Below are 19,516 nucleotides of genomic sequence, written 5' to 3'. Positions count from 1 at the left end.
CTATGTACGTTTTTGAACAAAAAATGATATTTTTTGTGCATTTCCCGACGACATACTAAAGTATGACGTTTTTTGTCCATTTTCGGACGACATACAAAACTTTGTCCATTTTCAGACGACATACTAAACTATGACGTTTTTTGTCCATTTTCGGACATCATACTAAACTATGACTTTTTGTCCATTTTTGGACGACAAAAATTAACTATGACGTTTCTTGTCCATTTTCGGACGACATACTAAACTATGACTTTTTTGTCCATTTTTGGACGACAGACTAAACTATGACGTTTTTTGTCCATTTTCGGACGACATACTAAACTATGACTTGTTTGTCCATTTTCGGACGACAGACTAAACTATGACGTTTTTTGTCCATTTTCGGATGACATACAAAACTTTGTCCATTTTCGGACGACATACTAAACTATGACGTTTTTTGTCCATTTTCGGACATCATACTAAACTATGACTTTTTGTCTATTTTTGGACGACAAACTAAACTATGACGTTTTTTGTCCATTTTCGAACGACATACTAAACTCTGTCCATTTTCGGACGACATACTAAACTATGACTTTTTTGTCCATTTTTGGACAACAGACTAAACTATGACGTTTTTTGTCCATTTTCGGACATCATACTAAACTATGACTTTTTTGTCCATTTCCCGACGACATACTAAAGTATGACGTTTTTTGTCCATTTTCGGACGACATACAAAACTTTGTCCATTTTCGGATGACATACTAAACTATGACGTTTTTTGTCCATTTTCGGACATCATACTAAAGTATGACTTTTTGTCCATTTTTGGACAACAAACTAAACTATGACGTTTTTTGTCCATTTTCGGATGACATACTAAACTATGTCCATTTTCGAACGACATACTAAACTATGACTTTTTTGTCCATTTTTGGACGACAAACTAAACTATGACGTTTTTTGTCCATTTTCGGACGTCATTCTAAACTATGATGTTTTTTGTCCATTTTCGGACGACATACTAAACTTTGTCCATTTTCGGGCAACATACTAAACTATGACGTTTTTTGTCAATTTTCCGACATCATACTAAACTATGACTTTTTTGTCCATTTTCGGACGTCATACTAAACTATGATGTTTTTTGCCAATTTTCCGACATCATACTAAACTATGACTTTTTTGTCCATTTTCGGGCAAGAAATGACGTTTTTTTGTCCATCGTCGGACGACATACTAAACTATGACTCTTTTTGTCCATTTTCGGACATCATACTAAACTATGATGTTTTTTGTCCATTTTCGTCCGTCATACTAAACTATGACTTTTTTCTCCATCTTGGGACGTCATACTAAACTAGAAAAGCACTCAGAGAGTGCAGACCTCCGCCAAGGATAGAGAGGAAAATAGGAAACCCATGCAGTAAAGGATCATTAGCTGGAATCAAACCTGCATCTCTGACACAGTTCTGTATACGAAACATCTTCTTAATCAGTTGAGCTATCCGGACACCTTGCTCCAACTTTTTGGACGACATACTAACCTATGATGTTTTGGTCACATTTTGGACCACATACTAAAACATACTAAGTAAAAAATTCAAAGTGATCCAGAATCCAGGATCCTTTCCGGATTGCCACCATAATTAAATCAGCTCTTCCTCTTACCATAGTCGACATTCCCTCAAAATTTCATGTGAATCTGCCCAGGCGTTTTTGAGGTAGCTTGCTAACAAACAGACAGACAGACAGACACACAAACAAATGCCGGGTGTCACATAACCTCCTTGGTGGAGGTAATAACGATGAGGTTTTTTTTTTCCCATTTCCGCATGACATACTATAGATACAAATAAATGTAAAGAAGGTTGTAAAAGAGGTCCCGTATAGCTCATTGGGTTAAGTGAGGGACCCCTGTTCAGGAGTTGGTCTCTGTGGTCTGGGTTCAATTCCTGCCTGTGGCCCTTCACTGCATGTCTTCTTCCATTTCCTGTCATTTTTCACTGCCACTGTCACAATCAAGGGAAAAAGAAAATACTTTAAAAAAGAAGGCCGTAAAAATCTATGTACGTTTTTGAACAAAAAATGATATTTTTTGTGCATTTCCCGACGACATACTAAAGTATGACGTTTTTTGTCCATTTTCGGACGACATACAAAACTTTGTCCATTTTCAGACGACATACTAAACTATGACGTTTATTGTCCATTTTCGGACATCATACTAAACTATGACTTTTTGTCCATTTTTGGACGACAAAAATTAACTATGACGTTTCTTGTCCATTTTCGGACGACATACTAAACTATGACTTTTTTGTCCATTTTTGGACGACAGACTAAACTATGACGTTTTTTGTCCATTTTCGGACGACATACTAAACTATGACTTGTTTGTCCATTTTCGGACGACAGACTAAACTATGACGTTTTTTGTCCATTTTCGGATGACATACAAAACTTTGTCCATTTTCGGACGACATACTAAACTATGACGTTTTTTGTCCATTTTCGGACATCATACTAAACTATGACTTTTTGTCCATTTTTGGACGACAAACTAAACTATGACGTTTTTTGTCCATTTTCGGACGACATACTAAACTCTGTCCATTTTCGGACGACATACTAAACTATGACTTTTTTGTCCATTTTTGGACAACAGACTAAACTATGACGTTTTTTGTTCATTTTCGGACATCATACTAAACTATGACTTTTTTGTCCATTTCCCGACGACATACTAAAGTATGACGTTTTTTGTCCATTTTCGGACGACATACAAAACTTTGTCCATTTTCGGATGACATACTAAACTATGACGTTTTTGTCCATTTTCGGACATCATACTAAACTATGACTTTTTGTCCATTTTTGGACGACAAACTAAACTATGACGTTTTTTGTCCATTTTCGGACATCATACTAAACTATGACTTTTTGTCCATTTTTGGACGACAAACTAAACTATGACGTTTTTTGTCCATTTTCGGACGACATACTAAACTATGTCCATTTTCGAACGACATACTAAACTATGACTTTTTTGTCCATTTTTGGACGACAAACTAAACTATGACGTTTTTTGTCCATTTTCGGACGTCATTCTAAACTATGATGTTTTTTGTCCATTTTTGGACGACATACTAAACTTTGTCCATTTTCGGGCAACATACTAAACTATGACGCTTTTTGTCTATTTTTGGACGACATACTGAACTATGACGTTTTTGTCCATTTTCTGATGACAGGCTCAAGTATGACTTTTTTTGTCCATTTTCAGATGACATACTAAACTATGATGTTTTTTGTCCATTTCCGGACATCATACTAAACTATGACTTTTTTGTCCATTTTCGGATGTCATACTAAACTATGACGTTTTTTGTCAATTTTCCGACATCATACTAAACTATGACTTTTTTGTCCATTTTCGGACGTCATACTAAACTATGATGTTTTTGCCAATTTTCCGACATCATACTAAACTATGACTTTTTTGTCCATTTTCGGGCAAGAAATGACGTTTTTTGTCCATCGTCGGACGACATACTAAACTATGACTTTTTTTGTCCATTTTGGGACGTCATACTAAACTAGAAAAGCACTCAGAGAGTGCAGACCTCCGCCAAGGATAGAGAGGAAAATAGGAAACCCATGCAGTAAAGGATCATTAGCTGGAATCAAACCTGCATCTCTGACACAGTTCTGTTTATGGAACATCTTCTTAATCAGTTGAGCTATCCGGACACCTTGCTCCAACTTTTTGGACGACATACTAACCGATGATGTTTTTGTCACATTTTGGACCACATACTAAAACATACTAAGTAAAAAATTCAAAGTGATCCAGAATCCAGGATCCTTTCCGGATTGCCACCAAAATTAAATCAGCTCTTCCTCTTACCATAGACTACATTCCCTCAAAATTTCATGTGAATCTGCCCAGGCGTTTTTGAGGTAGCTTGCTAACAAACAGACAGACAGACAGACAGACAGACAGACACACAAACAAATGCCGGGTGTCACATAACCTCCTTGGTGGAGGTAATAACGATGAGGTTTTTTTTTCCATTTCCACACGACATACTATAGATACAAATAAATGTAAAGAAGGTTGTAAAAGAGGTCCTGTATAGCTCATCGGGTTAAGTGAGGGACTCCTGTTCAGGAGTTGGTCTCTGGGGTCTGGGTTCAATTCCTGCCTGTGGCCCTTTACTGCATGTCTTCTTCCCATTTCCTGTCATTTTTCACTGCTCCTGTCACAATCAAGGGAAAAAGAAAATACTTTAAAAAAGAAGGCCGTAAAAATCTATGTACATTTTTGAACAAAAAATGACGTTTTTGTGCATTTCCCGACGACATACTAAAGTATGACGTTTTTTTTTTCCATTTTCGGACGACATACCAAACTTTGTCCATTTTCGGACGACATACTAAACTATGACTTTTTTGTCCATTTTCGGACGACATACTATACTATGACGTTTTTTGTCCATTTTTGCATGACATACTAAACTTTGTCCATTTTCGGGCGACATACTAAACTTTGACCTTTTTTTGTCCATTTTCGGACATCATAATAAATATGACTTTTTGTCCATTTTCGAACGACAAACTAAACTTTGTCCATTTTTGGGTGACATACTAAACTATGACGTTTTTGTCCATTTTCAGACGACATACTAAACTTTGTCCATTTTCGGAGGACATGCTAAACTATGACATTTTTGTCCATTTTTGGACGTCATACTAAACTATGACATTTTTGTCCATTTTCGGGCAAGAAATGACGTTTTTTGTCCATTTTCGGACAACATACTAAACTATGACATTTTTTGTCCATTTTTGGACATCATAATAAATATGACTTTTTTGTCCATTTTCGAACGACAAACTAAACTTTGTCCATTTTTGGGTGACATACTAAACTATGACGTTTTTGTCCATTTTCAGACGACATACTAAACTTTGTCCATTTTCGGAGGACATGCTAAACTATGACATTTTTGTCCATTTTTGGACGTCATACTAAACTATGACATTTTTGTCCATTTTCGGGCAAGAAATGATGTCTTTTGTCCATTTTCGGACATCATACTAAACTATGACGTTTTTTCTCCATTTTTGGATGTCATACGAAACTATGACTTTTTTGTCCATTTTCGGGCAACATACTAAACTATGACTTGTTTGTCCATTTTCGGACGACAGACTAAACTATGACGTTTTTTGTCCATTTTCGGATGACATACAAAACTTTGTCCATTTTCGGACGACATACTAAACTATGACGTTTTTTGTCCATTTTCGGACATCATACTAAACTATGACTTTTTGTCCATTTTTGGACGACAAACTAAACTATGACGTTTTTTGTCCATTTTCGAACGACATACTAAACTCTGTCCATTTTCGGACGACATACTAAACTATGACTTTTTTGTCCATTTTTGGACAACAGACTAAACTATGACATTTTTTGTTCATTTTCGGACATCATACTAAACTATGACTTTTTTGTCCATTTCCCGACGACATACTAAAGTATGACGTTTTTGTCCATTTTCGGACGACATACAAAACTTTGTCCATTTTCGGATGACATACTAAACTATGACGTTTTTTGTCCATTTTCGGACATCATACTAAACTATGACTTTTTGTCCATTTTTGGACGACAAACTAAACTATGACGTTTTTTGTCCATTTTCGGACGACATACTAATCTATGTCCATTTTTTGACGACATACTAAACTATGACTTTTTTGTCCATTTTTGGACGACAAACTAAACTATGACGTTTTTTGTCCATTTTCGGACGTCATTCTAAACTATGATGTTTTTTGTCCATTTTCGGACGACATACTAAACTTTGTCCATTTTCGGGCAACATACTAAACTATGATGCTTTTTGTCTATTTTTGGACGACATACTGAACTATGACGTTTTTGTCCATTTTCTGATGACAGGCTAAAGTATGACTTTTTTTGTCCATTTTCAGATGACATACTAAACTATGATGTTTTTTGTCCATTTCCGGACATCATACTAAACTATGACTTTTTTGTCCATTTTCGGATGTCATACTAAACTATGACGTTTTTTGTCAATTTTCCGACATCATACTAAACTATGACTTTTTTGTCCATTTTCGGACGTCATACTAAACTATGATGTTTTTTGTCAATTTTCCGACATCATACTAAACTATGACTTTTTTGTCCATTTTCGGGCAAGAAATGACGTTTTTTGTCCATCGTCGGACGACATACTAAACTATGACTTTTTTTGTCCATTTTCGGACATCATACTAAACTATGATGTTTTTTGTCCATTTTCGTCCGTCATACTAAACTATGACTTTTTTCTCCATCTTGGGACGTCATACTAAACTAGAAAAGCACTCAGAGAGTGCAGACCTCCGCCAAGGATAGAGAGGAAAATAGGAAACCCATGCAGTAAAGGATCATTAGCTGGAATCAAACCTGCGTCTCTGACACAGTTCTGTTTATGGAACATCTTCTTAATCAGTTGAGCTATCCGGACACCTTGCTCCAACTTTTTGGACGACATACTAACCGATGATGTTTTTGTCACATTTTGGACCACATACTAAAACATACTAAGTAAAAATTCAAAGTGATCCAGAATCCAGGATCCTTTCCGGATTGCCACCAAAATTAAATCAGCTCTTCCTCTTACCATAGACTACATTCCCTCAAAATTTCATGTGAATCTGCCCAGGCGTTTTTGAGGTAGCTTGCTAACAAACAGACAGACAGACAGACAGACAGACACACAAACAAATGCCGGGTGTCACATAACCTCCTTGGTGGAGGTAATAACGATGAGGTTTTTTTTTCCATTTCCGCACGACATACTATAGATACAAATAAATGCAAAGAAGGTTGTAAACGAGGTCCTGTATAGCTCATCGGGTTAAGTGAGGGACTCCTGTTCAGGAGTTGGTCTCTGGGGTCTGGGTTCAATTCCTGCCTGTGGCCCTTTACTGCATGTCTTCTTCCCATTTCCTGTCATTTTTCACTGCTCCTGTCACAATCAAGGGAAAAAGAAAATACTTTAAAAAAGAAGGCCGTAAAAATCTATGTACATTTTTGAACAAAAAATGACGTTTTTTGTGCATTTCCCGACGACATACTAAAGTATGACGTTTTTTTTTTCCATTTTCGGACGACATACCAAACTTTGTCCATTTTCGGACGACATACTAAACTATGACTTTTTTGTCCATTTTCGGACGACATACTATACTATGACGTCTTTTGTCCATTTTCGGACGACATACTATACTATGACGTTTTTTGTCCATTTTTGGATGACATACTAAACTTTGTCCATTTTCGGGCGACATACTAAGCTATGACCTTTTTTTGTCCATTTTCGGACATCATAATAAAATATGACTTTTTTGTCCATTTTCGAACCACAAACTAAACTTTGTCCATTTTTGGGTGACATACTAAACTATGACATTGTTTGTCCATTTTCGGACGACATACTAAACTTTGTCCATTTTCGGACGACATACTAAACTATGACTTTTTTGTCCATTTTAGGATGGCATACAAAAATATGACATTTTTGTCCATCATACTAAACTATGACGTTTTTTGTTCATTTTCGGACATCATACTAAACTATGACTTTTTTGTCCATTTCCCGACGACATACTAAAGTATGACGTTTTTTGTCCATTTTCGGACGGCATACAAAACTTTGTCCATTTTCGGATGACATACTAAACTATGACGTTTTTTGTCCATTTTCGGACATCATACTAAACTATGACTTTTTGTCCATTTTTGGACGACAAACTAAACTATGACGTTTTTTGTCCATTTTCGGACGACATACTAAACTATGTCCATTTTCGGACGGCATACTAAAATATGACTTTTTTTGTCCATTTTAGGATGGCATACAAAAATATGGCATTTTTGTCCATCATACTAAACTATGACGTTTTTTGTTCATTTTCGGACATCATACTAAACTATGACTTTTTTGTCCATTTCCCGACGACATACTAAAGTATGACGTTTTTTGTCCATTTTCGGACGACATACAAAACTTTGTCCATTTTCGGATGACATACTAAACTATGACGTTTTTTGTCCATTTTCGGACGACATACTAAACTATGACTTTTTTGTCCATTTTAGGATGGCATACAAAAATATGACATTTTTGTCCATCATACTAAACTATGACGTTTTTTGTTCATTTTCGGACATCATACTAAACTATGACTTTTTTGTCCATTTCCCGACGACATACTAAAGTATGACGTTTTTTGTCCATTTTCGGACGACATACAAAACTTTGTCCATTTTCGGATGACATACTAAACTATGACGTTTTTTGTCCATTTTCGGACATCATACTAAACTATGACTTTTTGTCCATTTTCGGACGACAAACTAAACTATGACGTTTTTTGTCCATTTTCGGACATCATACTAAACTATGACTTTTTTGTCCATTTCCCGACGACATACTAAAGTATGACGTTTTTTGTCCATTTTCGGACGACATACTAAACTATGTCCATTTTCGGACGGAATACTAAACTATGACTTTTTTGTCCATTTTCGGACGACATACTAAACTATGATAGTTTTTTGTCCATTTTCGGAAAACATATTAAACTTTGTCCATTTTCGGAGCACATACTAAACTATGATGTATTTTGTCCATTTTCGGACGTCATACTAAACTATGACGTTTTTTGTCCATTTTCAGATGACATACTAAACTTTGTCCATTTTCGGGCGACATACTAAACTATGATGTATTTTGTCCATTTTCGGACGTCATACTAAACTATGACGTTTTTTGTCCATTTTCAGATGACATACCAAACTTTGTCCATTTTCGGGCGACATACTAAACGATGACATTTTTTGTCCATTTTTGGACATCATAATAAATATGACTTTTTTGTCCATTTTCGAACGACAAACTAAACTTTGTCCATTTTTGGGTGACATACTAAACTATGACGTTTTTGTCCATTTTCAGACGACATACTAAACTTTGTCCATTTTCGGAGGACATGCTAAACTATGACATTTTTGTACATTTTTGGATGTCATACTAAACTATGACATTTTTGTCCATTTTCGGGCAAGAAATGACGTTTTTTGTCCATTTTCGGACAACATACTAAACTATGACATTTTTTGTCCATTTTTGGACATCATAATAAATATGACTTTTTTGTCCATTTTCGAACGACAAACTAAACTTTGTCCATTTTTGGGTGACATACTAAACTATGACGTTTTTGTCCATTTTCAGACGACATACTAAACTTTGTCCATTTTCGGAGGACATGCTAAACTATGACATTTTTGTCCATTTTTGGACGTCATACTAAACTATGACATTTTTGTCCATTTTCGGGCAAGAAATGATGTCTTTTGTCCATTTTCGGACATCATACTAAACTATGACGTTTTTTCTCCATTTTTGGATGTCATACGAAACTATGACTTTTTTGTCCATTTTCGGGCAACATACTAAACTATGACGCTTTTAGTCTATTTTTGGACGACATACTGAACTATGACGTTTTTGTCCATTTTCTGATGACAGGCTAACGTATGACTTTTTTTGTCCATTTTAGGATGGCATACAAAAATATGACATTTTTGTCCATCATACTAAACTATGACGTTTTTTGTTCATTTTCGGACATCATACTAAACTATGACTTTTTTGTCCATTTCCCGACGACATACTAAAGTATGACGTTTTTTGTCCATTTTCGGACGACATACAAAACTTTGTCCATTTTCGGATGACATACTAAACTATGACATTTTTTGTCCATTTTCGGACATCATACTAAACTGTGACTTTTTGTCCATTTTTGGACGACAAACTAAACTATGACGTTTTTTGTCCATTTTCGGACGACATACTAAACTATGTCCATTTTCGGACGGCATCCTAAACTATGACTTTTTTGTCCATTTTTGGACGACAGACTAAACTATGACGTTTTCTGTTCATTTTCGGACATCATACTAAACTATGACTTTTTTGTCCATTTTTGGACGACAGACTAAACTATGACGTTTTTTGTCCATTTTCGGACGACATACTAAACTCTGATGTTTTTTGTCCATTTTCGGAAAACATATTAAACTTTGTCCATTTTCGGAGCACATACTAAACTATGATGTATTTTGTCCATTTTCGGACGTCATACTAAACTATGACGTTTTTTGTCCATTTTCAGATGACATACTAAACTTTGTCCATTTTCGGGCGACATACTAAACGATGACATTTTTTGTCCATTTTCGGACATCATAATAAATATGACTTTTTTGTCCATTTTCGAACGACAAACTAAACTTTGTCCATTTTTGGGTGACATACTAAACTATGACGTTTTTGTCCATTTTCAGACGACATACTAAACTTTGTCCATTTTCGGAGGACATGCTAAACTATGACATTTTTGTCCATTTTTGGACGTCATATTAAACTATGACATTTTTGTCCATTTTCGGGCAAGAAATGACGTTTTTTGTCCATTTTCGGACAACATACTAAACTATGACGTTTTTTATCCATTTTAGGATGGCATACGAAAACATGACGTTTTTGTCCATTTTTGGACGACATACTAAACTATGACGTTTTTTCTCCATTTTTGGATGTCATACGAAACTATGACTTTTTTGTCCATTTTCGGGCAACATACTAAACTATGACGCTTTTAGTCTATTTTTGGACGACATACTGAACTATGACGTTTTTGTCCATTTTCTGATGACAGGCTAAAGTATGACTTTTTTGTCCATTTCCGGACGTCATACTAAACTATGATGTTTTTTGTCAATTTTCCGACATCATACTATACTGTGACTTTTTTGTCCATTTTCGGGCAAGAAATGACGTTTTTTGTCCATCGTCGGACAACATACTAAACTATGACTGTTTTTGTCCATTTTAGGATGGCATACAAAAACATGACATTTTTGTCCATTTTCGGACGACATACTAAACTATGACGTTTTTTTGTCCATTTTCGGACGTCATACTAAACTATGACGTTTTTTGTCAATTTTTCGACATCATACTAAACTATGACTTTTTTGTCCATTTTCGGACGTCATACTAAACGATGATGTTTTTTGTCAATTTTCCGACATCACACTAAACTATGACTTTTTTGTCCATTTTCGGGCAAGAAATGACGTTTTTTGTCCATCGTCGGACAACATACTAAACTATGACTTTTTTTGTCCATTTTAGGATGGCATACAAAAACATGACATTTTTTTCCATTTTCGGACGACATACTAAACTATGACGTTTTTTGTCCATTTTCGGACGTCATACTAAACTATGATGTTTTTTGTCAATTTTCCGACATCACACTAAACTATGACTTTTTTGTCCATTTTCGGGCAAGAAATGACGTTTTTTGTCCATCGTCGGACAACATACTAAACTATGACTTTTTTTGTCCATTTTAGGATGGCATACAAAAACATGACATTTTTTTCCATTTTCGGACGACATACTAAACTATGACGTTTTTTGTCCATTTTCGGACATCATACTAAACTATGATGTTTTTTGTCCGTCATACTAAACTATGACTTTTTTCTCCATCTTGGGACGTCATACTGAACTCGAAAAGCACTCAGAGAGTGCAGACCTCCGCCAAGGATAGAGAGGAAAACAGGAAACCCATGCAGTACAGGATCATTAGCTGGAATTGAACCTGTGTCTCTGACACAGTTCTGTTTATGAAACATCTTCTTAATCAGTTGAGCTATCCGGACACCTTGCTCCAATTTTTTGGACGACATACTCACCTATGATGTTTTTGTCACATTTTGGACCACATACTAAAACTGCTAAGTAAAAAATTCAAAGTGATCCAGAATCCAGGATCCTTTCCGGATTGCCACCAAAATTAAATCAGCTCTTCCTCTTACCATAGTCTACATTCCTTCAAAATTTCATGTGAGTCTGCCCAGGCGTTCTTGAGGTAGCTTGCTAACAGACAGACAGACGCCGGGTGTCACATAACCTCCTTGGTGGAGGTAATAGCGATGACGTTTTTTTTCCATTTCCACACGACATACTATAGATACAAATAAATGTAAAGAAGGTTGTAAAAGAGGTCCTGTATAGCTCATCGGGTTAAGTGAGGGACCCCTGTTCAGGAGCTGGTCTCTGGGGTCTGGGTTCAATTCCTTCCTGTGGCCATTTATTGCATGTCTTCTTCCCATTTCCTGTCATTTTTCACTGCTACTGTCACAATCAAGGGAAAAACAAAATACTTTAAAAAAGAAGGCCGTAAAAATCTATGTACATTTTTGAACAAAAAATGACGTTTTTTGTGCATTTCCTGACGACATACTAAAGTATGACGTTTTTTTTTTCCATTTTCGGACGACATACCAAACTTTGTCCATTTTCGGACGACATACTAAACTATGACTTTTTTGTCCATTTTCGGACGACATACTATACTATGACGTCTTTTGTCCATTTTCGGACGACATACTATACTATGACGTTTTTTGTCCATTTTTGGATGACATACTAAACTTTGTCCATTTTCAGGCGACATACTAAACTATGACCTTTTTTTGTCCATTTTCGGACATCATAATAAAATATGACTTTTTTGTCCATTTTCGAACGACAAACTAAACTTTGTCCATTTTTGGGCGACATACTAAACTATGACATTGTTTGTCCATTTTCGGACGACATACTAAACTTTGTCCATTTTCGGACGACATACTAAACTTTGTCCATTTTCGGACGACATGCTAAAGTATGACTTTTTTTGTCCATTTTCGGACATCATACTTAACTATGATGTTTTTTGTCCATTTTCGGACGTCATACTAAACTATGATGTTTTTGTCCATTTTCGGGACAAAATGACGTCTGAAAATGGACAAAAAATTCATAGTTTAGTATGTCGTCCGAAAATGGACAAAATAAAAAATGACGTTTTTTGTGTGCATTTCCCGACGACATACTAAACTATGACGTTATTTGTCCATTTTTGGACAACATACATTTTGGTCTGGTTTTGTACAAAAATGACGTTTTTTTTGTCCTGTTCTGGATGACATACTCAACTATGACGCTTTTTGTACATTTTTGGACAACATATATTTTGGTCCGGTTTTGTACAAAAATGACGTTTTTTTGTCCTGTTCTGGATGACATACTCAACTATGACGTTTTTTGTACATTTTTGGACGACAGGCTAAACTATGACGTTTCTTTGTTCATTTTTGGACAACGTATTATAGTTGAAGCAGATAGAATAAACTGATAGATTGGTATGTCTTGCAAAATATGACAAAAACGTCATAGTTTAGTATGTGCTCCAAAATATGACAAAAACATCACAGTTAGTATGTCGTCCAAAATGTCACTAAAACATCATAGTTTAGTATGTCGTCCAAAATGTGACAAAAACATCTCACTTTAGTATGTCGTCCAAAACGTCACTAAAACGTCATAGTATTTTGTCCAAAATGTGGGAAAAAAGTCACAGTTTCATATTTCGCCCAAAATATGACAAAAATGTCATAGTTTAGTATTTTTTTTAATTGTGGGAAAAAACTCATCTTTTAGTATGTCGTCCATAATGTGACAAAACAGTGAGTTTAGTATGTCGTCCAAAATATGACAAAGTCATAATTTAGTGTGTCGTCCAAAATGTGGAAAAAAAACGTCATAGTTTAGTGTGTCATCCAAAATGTCGAAAAAAGGTCATACTTTGTATGCCGTCCAAATTATGATAAAAACGTCATAGTTCAGTATGCCGTCCAAAATGTGGAAAAAAAAACATCATCGTCTTGTATGTCTTCCAAAACGTCATACTTCTGTATGTCGTCCAAAATATGATAAAAACACCATCGTTTAGTGTGTCGTCCAATGATGAAAACATCATAGTTTAGCATGTGGTCCAAAATGTTACAAAAAAACGTTAGTTTAGTATGTCGTCCAAAATGTCACTAAAACATCACAATTTCAAACTTCAAACTTTATTTGTATACCCCTTTAATGCAGAACAACACAAAGTGCTTCACAAGAATTAAAAACAAAGAAGACAATAAATAAATACAATTAAAAATAGAAATAAAAAAATTTACAGTGGTATGCAAAAGTTTGGCCACCCGATAATTTTCAAGATTTTCCTTTATAAATCACTGGCTGTTCGGATCAGCAATTTCAGATACATTTATCTTATAGCAGATGAACACAGTGATATATATGAAGTGAAATGAAGTTTATAGGATTTACAGAAAGTGTGCAATAATTATTTAAGCAAAAATTGGCAGGTGCATAAATTTGGGCACCCCAACAGGAAAATTACATCAATATTTAGTAGAACCTCCTTTTGCAGAAACAACACCCTAAACGCTTCCTATAGCTTCCTATGAGGGTCTGGATTCTGGTTGAAGGTATTTTTGACCATTCTTCTTTACAAAACATCTCCAGTTCAGTCAGATTTGATGGTTTCCGAACATGGACAGCCTGCTTTAAATCAAACCACAGATTTTCAATAATATTCAGGTCTGGGGATTGAGATGGCCATTCCAGAATGTTGTACTTTTTCCTCTGCATGAATGCCTGAGTAGAATTTGAGCAGTGTTTAGGGGCGTTGTCTTGTTGAAGCATCCAGCCCCGGTGCAACTTCAACTTTGTCACTGATTCTTGAACATTGTTCACAAGAATCTGCTGGTACTGACTTAAATCCTTGCGACCTTTAACTTTAACAAGATTGCCAGATTGCTGATATATTTGTTAATGCTCCAAACGAAAAGGCGACTTTAAACACTTTCAACTGCTCCATTTCTGTGTCTGTTGATCTTTGTAACGGTTTCACCCCAACCAGTCGAGGCCTGAGTCTGGTTCTGCCAGAGGTTTTTTTCTTTCCTCCCTGCTAACAAGGAGTTTTTTCCTCCCCATTGTCGCCAAGTGTTTGCTGAAAGGGGATCGAAAGCAAATAACTGATCTGATCAAAATATACAACAGGGCATTTAGGGAGTAGAATTAGAAGTACAATATTTAGGTATTAGGTAGCACAAAACAGGAATACTCATGTACAGTTCTTGAATGAATATACTCAAACACTTTGATTTGCAGCAGCGTTAAGTATTTGCATCTTTATTGTGATCCTGGTATATGACAAGTCCACCAATTATCAACCATTTAAAAATTCAAGTAAATAGACAAATGTTCACTTGACGGTCATGTTAAACACAGATAGTGGGTGTTCAAGGGTATACTGGACATTTTCATGGAGTGCTAAAGATGAAACGCGGCCAACAGGCAGCGAACACGTCATATTCAGTGGATATAATGGATATACACCAAAATGCAAAACAAAGTTGTCAGATTTCGTCCACATTCACGAAAAATAAAAGATGCTGCCGTGTATCTGCAGAATAACATGCCAGAAGTATGAATACAATGCTGAATATTTTACACATAAAGTAAAATATTTCTTTACATATCTAAATAAGTTTGAGTAACATCGGGGCTGTAGACTTCCCCCTTCTCACATACTGAAATAAATTAAAAAAAAAACACACAAAACTACTTACAGAAACGTACACACAAACAACAGATAAATGCCAACCAGGGCTTCACATTAAAATAAATAACTTCCAAACACACATTTGTCTCAGGTTGTCGACACGTTAAGAAATATTACATTCAGAAAATGAGGTCTACAGGTTAGAAAGAAGGAAAAGTAGATGAAGTGACAAAGCAGACAGCTCACAGATTTACAGTTTAAACAGAAAAATGTCCCTTCCTGTGTGGAGTCACACACTTATTTCAGCTGATATCGCTTCTATCCAGGCATGCTGGTTGTAGATAATGAACACTTTATGAAATATTATCGTTTGGCATGCCTCGGTGTTTAAATTCTAATCATCTATAATAACAAAAGCCCGACCGGATAAAAGGATTACAGCTTAATTATCATTGACACAGAGTTGTGGTTTCTGGGATCACAGTCTCATTTACCTTAATTACCATCAGCCTTAGGGACCGTCCTACTGCTGTACCACTGACGGAAGATAATCCGTGTCCGTGAACGATATCAGTTTTGACAAATTTAAACAATTCAAGGTCGACTGTTTAAAAAAAAAAAAATGAGCAGAAGTCAAATCTATCTATAGACGATAAAAAAAATGAAGAGTTGACGTGACAGACCTTCACTATTGCACTCAAATTCAAACTCATTACTTGGCACAGAGCAAAGTTTCACCCAAAGACAAACAAATGTACAAGGACGAAAACCTAAAATCACTTCTGGAGCGTGGCCGCACTTATCAAAATGCCTACAAGTCATGACATTTGGCGTCCTGTTTTCACAAATTTAGTGTTTGCAGTTTCTTTAAACGCACATTTTCAGTCTGTATGTTGGAATGTGGCTTTAAACTGGCCTAATGTACTTCTTTATACCCATGTAACTTTTTTTTAACCAGATTCAATCTAACAGGAATGCGTTCAGAACACTTTTTCAGTTACTCACAAATGTGTGTGTTTTTTCCCCAGGCTTCATTTTAACCATCAACTCACCTAAAAAAAATATCCTGTAGACTCAAACATTTTTAATAGGGCTCCTTATGTTTCAGCAAGGCAACATTAGAGGGAAAATATAGATATCAATAACTAAAATGCCAAATAAGAGGAGAAAAATATCTACATTTTTAAAAAATATTTCTCTGAATATGGAAATGTCACTTGTTAGCAGAGAAAAAGGGGGAAAGTGGCCCCAAATGAATCAAGTTTTACTACATTCTGAAAGAAAGTTGATCCTACAATCTACAATCATTAATGACAATCAATCAATACTAGTAATCTATAAAGATATTGTTTTTAAGAAAATCAAGCACAGTAAATCCAGGCCAGTAAATTAAACAGAAATAAAATTCATTCTGTCGTTAAGAAAGTTATTTTTGCGAGTGAAATTTCAAGTTTGGACTCCAAACCTTGTGTGTCTTGTGCTTTTTTTTCCAACACTAAATTGGGCTGAAATTAAAAGTAATAAATACAATGATCATAATTTAAAAACAAGAAATTCTGACCATCTCATAACAATCGAGTGTCTGTCGTGAGTCGGACAGGAACACAACAAAAAAAAAACCACCGAGACAACAGCAAAAGGAAAAACAAAATGTGCAAAATGCTCTTGGAAGAAGACCAGGCTGTTTTCCAAAAAGGATCTTAGAGCTGAAAATCATCAACTGTTGCTTTCAAACGATGGAAGAAATTGCAGGAAATAGTCAAATGTCTTTCTTTTTTTTTGTATCAAGTCATATCTCATAGAGGGGATATTTTGACATTTGAAAACCTTAAATAAAGAAAGCTCCAATCAAATGTCTGGTCGTAACCTTGTGACTTGATGCAACTGTTTTAGATTAAACTGTAACTGGGCCAGTATTCAGCAACAGTTCTTTCTTCTTGTGATCTAGTGTTGTATCAGGTGTAAAATGTTTTTGACACCATCCTATTTATGAATTGAACTTTTTTTAAGTAACTCAAATAAGAGCTCATCGGTTTGGTTGGAAAGATAAGATGCTAGTCGACATATTGACCTGTGGACAGTGATGGCAGCCCTAAGACACTTTCTGAAACAAAGCAGATCATCCCAGGAGATGCAGCTACAAAAGTTCAAGGCAGTGTTACAACATTTTAAAGCAACGTTGAACAACTTTACCAACAACTGTGATACGAAGTTGTTCCACAGTTGCCCCTGTAGAGGTTAATATTGCACACCTACACTGCTTTAGAATGCTGCTTATGTATTGTCACCTTCAGGGCAGAGACGGTAGTGTCAGAGAAATCGCCTAAAGCCTCGCTGCTTCCGTCACAGAATATTTAGAAAAGAATGGAAACTTGTGAATGGGGTGTCTCACGTTGTTGCCTCTTTGTGTGAGCGTTGCCCACCTGCACTGCCCCCAAAGCATGTGCCCTTACAGTACTGTGAAACTGGAACAGTAAGAAAAGAACCAAACAAGCCAGCTTGCCAGCCTTCACAATGCCCTCAACCAAAAGAGCCCAAACCTCAGAAAGAGAGAGAGGAATTCAGACTCTCCTACTTCCCTCCTTTTTACTTTTTCCAAGCAGATCTCCCTCCATCTACTGGATGCAAAGGGGTAGTTTATGAGTTTACTTTGAACAAAACGCAGCATATAATCATCCAAAACGTGCTGGACCACTTGTGTAGCCAGATTTGTAATTGTCCTTCAAGCCTAAAGGGGATAACAAACAATCAAAATAGTTTGTGGTTCAGTTTCTCAATAAATCCAAAGGCCATTTAGCAGCCAATTCTACTTTTAAAACTAGTTTTTTGTGTCAATTCCTTGCAATAAAAATACTGGCACATCAAAGCAAACTCTACATCCTTTGCATGTGACTCAGGGAAATGTTTATTTTCTACCTCCTGCTCATCAAAAACAGGAGAATGCTATTTTATGTCAATGATGACTTCAATAAAAACAGCTGCCCCTGGTACTCTGGACCCTTACGGAGCCAAACTGCAAGAGCTGGAACTACCGACCCACATGACCACCAGGAGGGATTTCCAACCTCCTGTTCATCATTCAACCAAGCAAAAGGAGCTGAACATCTGTCACCTAAACCCGATAATAGGGCTTGAATCGACTCCTGTCCTCAACTTGCTCAAATAACACAAGGCAGGACGCTTCACGAGAGAATCGTATCCCAGAATTCCACAATTCATCAGAGCCTCACTGAAACATCTCGCCTCTCATGGAAAAAAGGGGGGGGATCCTCCGAGTTTAGAAGTAAGTCAGCGCAAGTCTCTCTCTTTCTCTGGATCTCATTTGTGGATCTTCCAGTTCCTGAGGAGGTGAAGCTTCCAGGTCGGTAGGGTCAGAGAAGAGGTGGGAAGGTGGAGCTGCCCCCTGAAGGATGACGAGGAGGAGGAGGAGGAGGAGGACAGTAAGAACCTTCCTGCCCCAACTCTGCCGTCTGTCACCCAAGCCTTCAGACCTGCGGCTGCAGACAGATACCCTGCAGAGGAGATGTTATTTATTTGCACAATTTCTGGTAGTTTATAATTAAAAAACTAAGTTTGAGTTCAAAGAAAGACAGAGGTACCACATTAATGCATTCAAAACACAGCAAAACACTTAAACCTGAAGTGTGGAAGTTTTGTCTTTCCTTTCGATGCATTTTTATGACATTGGCCTCGAGTGTAATCCTTCATCTGAACACTGAGCTTCTTTATTATGCAGAGCCTTCAAAACTTTTCTTAGAAGGTTTTCTGTCCAAGGCTCCTCCATACTCTTATTTCTTGTAGCTTACATTGTCTCTGTAGCTACAGTTGCTCTTCATTTCAAGCCTTTGCAAACCAACCATTACCCTCATCGACACGCACCAACACTGGTGTGCTACAGAGGAAATAATGGTCAGGGCGATGTGACAATTCTATATGTAGACAGTCTTAACTTGGCGTA

The 19,516-nt window shown here is 36.3% G+C and overlaps 1 protein-coding gene across 1 annotated transcript in view; it reads right to left on the bottom strand.

Moving 5' to 3' along the window:
- Nucleotides 1–14,043: 14,043 nt before the first annotated feature.
- Nucleotides 14,044–19,516, bottom strand: part of plce1 (phospholipase C, epsilon 1) — an 86,535-nt gene continuing 81,062 nt past the window's right edge. The window contains 1 exon segment of the mRNA XM_051939588.1: nt 14,044–19,070. The gene's annotated coding sequence lies outside the window, so the exon portion shown is untranslated.

The sequence above is a fragment of the Acanthochromis polyacanthus genome, chromosome 19 (assembly GCF_021347895.1).
Source record: "Acanthochromis polyacanthus isolate Apoly-LR-REF ecotype Palm Island chromosome 19, KAUST_Apoly_ChrSc, whole genome shotgun sequence".
Taxonomy (NCBI): domain Eukaryota; kingdom Metazoa; phylum Chordata; class Actinopteri; family Pomacentridae; genus Acanthochromis; species Acanthochromis polyacanthus.
This window is presented reverse-complemented; position numbering and strand designations above follow the sequence as displayed.